The following is a 3,615-nucleotide window of genomic DNA, read 5'->3' as shown; positions in this document are numbered from 1 at the left end:
AAAGTAGTAATAAAAGTTATAAATAATATAGAGGTCTTAAGGGTATAAAGCTATACCTTTTAAGTTAGTAATATAGCTAGGTATAACGCTATCTTAAATAAAAGTTATAAATAATATAGAGGTCTTAAGGGTATAAAGCTATACCTTTTAAGTTAGTAATATAGCTAGGTATAACGCTATCTTAAAGATCCCCTAAAGATAAGTAGTATAACTAAATATAAAGTAGATAATAATTAGTTAGATATACCTACTAAAAAAAGACTACCTCTAACTTATTTAAAGTAAGTAAGAAATTAAGAAGGTATATAAAGAGTTAAAGGCTATTTTAGCCTATTAACTAATAATCTACTACTTATAATATAAGGGGGATAAAAAAGCACTAAAGATACCTTATTATAACTAAAAAAAAGAGGTAGAGGCTAAATAAGATAAAGGAATAAAGGCTACCCTACTAAAGGCCTATAAGGAATAAGTATATATATTTAATATAGGCCTAGTAGCCTAGCTAGTAAGTAATAAAGGCTACTTATATATAATTAATTTAAAGCTAAGGGTAAAAGTGCTATTTAGCCTTATTTACCTATTAGCTAAGAAAAAACTAAAGGAATTAAGGATATATATTAATAAGTTACTTAAGAAAAGCTAGATTAGACACTCTATAAGCCTAGTAGGGGCACTAATCCTCTTTATTCTTAAGAAAAAAGGTAAGCTATATCTCTATATAGACTATAAGGGGCTTAATAAAGTAACTATTAAGAATTATATACTACTACCCCTTATTAGTAAGATCCTTAACTATTTAGTAGAAGTAAAGTAGTATATAAAGCTAGACCTAAAGGATATATATTACTAAGTAAGAATTAAGGTAGGTAATAAATAAAAAACAGCCTTTTATACTTATTATAAACACTTTAAATATTATATTATACTATTTAGGCTAGTTAATATACTAGTAATATTCTAGGTGTATATTAATAATACTTTTACTAGGCTAGTAGATATTATATATATTATTTACTTAAATAATATCTTAATCTTTATAAAAAATAAAAAAAGTTATATAAAAGTAGTTAAGTAAGTACTAAGCTAGTTAGATACTATAAGGCTATATATAAACCTTAAGAAGTATATTTTCTATACCTAGTCTATTAGGTTCTTAGGTTTTATAGTATCTAATAAAAGGATTACTATAAAGTATAAGTAAGTATAAGTAAGTATAAGTAATAGTAAAGTAGCTACTCTCTACTAGTATTAAGGAGATCTAGGTTTTCTTAAGGTTTATAAGATTTTACTAGTAATTTATTAAAAACTACTTTAAAGTATATATACCTTTAATAGACAGGCTAATATCTAAAGTAGTAAGGGAGTAAGTAATAATATAGAAGGTAGAAGAGGCTTTCTATAAGCTTTATGCCTTATTTACTTAGGCCTTAATCCTTTAGTATTTTAACCTTAAGTTACTTATATAAGTTAAAATAAATATATCTAACTTTATAATTAGTATAGTAATATACTAGCTTTATAAGGGAGCGTAGTACCTAGTAGCCTTTATATTATAAAAGCTATAAGAAGTAAAACTTTATTATAAGGCACTAAAGGTAAAGCTACTTATAATCTATAAGGTAGTAATTTACTAAAGATACTACTTACTATATATATAATATTAGATAGTGTTTTTAATAGACTATTTAAGGTACTACTACCTAGCTACTAAGCCCTAACTTAATATCTACTAGGCCTAGCTACTATAAGATCTATTATTATTTAACTTTAAGATTAAGTATTAGCCTAAGAAGAATAATATAGTAAATAGGCTTTTATAATAGCTAGACTACTAGCCTACTAAGGAGAAAGAGAGAGAAGTATATAGTGTGTTCTTAGTAAATTTCCTTAGTAAATTTAGGAAATAGGTTATAATATTTAGATATAGTAAGTTACTAGGTCTTAGGTTACTAAACTAAGGATAGCTTACTACTAACTTAAAAAATAAGATTATTATAGTATAACTAGTAGATAAGTAGGCCTAATTAAAAAGGTAGTAATAACTAAGTAGTTAATAAATAAAGGGAGAGAATAAAGCACTATAGTATAATAAGAGACTATTTATTTCTAATAGGTATATAGTAAGAATAAAGTTACTAGTAGTATTTTATAATAAGCTAGCTAGAGGTTACTTAGAAGTAAACTATACACTTAAATATATTAAATAAATATATTTCTAGAAGTTAATAAGGAAAAACGTTAAGGAGTATATAAGGATTTATATAATATACTAGTAAACTAAACTAAGGTACTACTTACTATATAAGAAGCTAGTACCCCTACTAGTACCTAGCTAGCTATAAGAATATATAACTATAGACTTTATTATAAAGCTACTAAAGTTAAAAGGCTTTAATAGTAAGGCGTATAATAGTATTTTAGTAGTAGTAAATAAGCTTATAAAGTACGCTATCTACTTACTTATTTAAAAGACTATTATAGTAGACTAGCTAGTAACCCTCTTAGTAAATAAAGTGTTTTTAAGATTTAGTATCCTTATAGTAATAATATTAGATAAAAGGTCCTTATTTACTAGCTATTTCTAAGTAGTAGTATACTACTAGCTAGCTATTAAGTAAAAACTTAGTACTACTTACTACCTTTAAATAAATAAATAAATAAAGTAGTAAAATTAGAATATAAAATACTTCTTATAAGCCTTTTATAATATAAAGTAAAATAATTAAGTTAAATAGCTTCTAATAGTAGAATTTATTTATAATAAAGTATAGTATAAAGTAACTAAGGTATTACTAGTAAAAGCCCTTATAGGTTACACCTTATAAAACCCCTATAATATAAGACTAATAAGATAAAAACTAGTAAAAGTCCTTATAGCTTATAAAAAAGTTAAAAAGCTAAAGAGCTAGAAGGCTACTATTATTAGTATACTAAAGTCTATAAGCTAGACCTATAAAAAGTAGTATAACTAAAAAAGGATAAATATTAAGTTTAAGGTAAAAAAAAAAGTCTTATTATTAGCTAAATTTATTAAGTAAAGATAACTATTAAAGAAGCTAGTAAATAAGTATTTTAAACCCTTTATAGTAATATAAGTAGTTACTAGTAAAAAAGCCTATAAGCTAGATATAAAAATAAAGTACTATATTTATAATATATTTTTACTATTTTAGCTAAAGAAGTTTAAAGGAGTACTAATAAAGCTTATTTAAATTAAGGAAAAAAAAATATATATATAAAGTAGACTAAATAGTAGTATATAAAGGACTATAGTAAAATAAGTAGTACTTTATTAAATAAAAAAAATATAGTAAAAAGAAAAATTTATAAAAGCTATAAAGAAATATATCTAAGGATTTATAGTAAGACTATAAGTAAGAGGTTACTAGGGGGGTATAAAAAGGACACTAAGTAGAAATAAGTACTTAGCTTAAGGGGCTAGATTTTTTTATTATTCTTTACTACTAAGGCTAGAAAGTATATAGCCTAAAGGCTAAGTATTTAAAGCCTATAGTAGCTAGAAAAAAAAAATAAAACTAAATAAAGGCCTAAGGGGGGGAGGCACTAAGGGGGTAGTAGCGCCTACTTTTCCTCTTTATTTTTACCTCTACT

This window comes from Colletotrichum graminicola (assembly GCF_000149035.1).
Source record: "Colletotrichum graminicola M1.001 genomic scaffold supercont1.36, whole genome shotgun sequence".
Lineage (NCBI taxonomy): Eukaryota > Fungi > Ascomycota > Sordariomycetes > Glomerellales > Glomerellaceae > Colletotrichum > Colletotrichum graminicola.
This window is presented reverse-complemented; position numbering follows the sequence as displayed.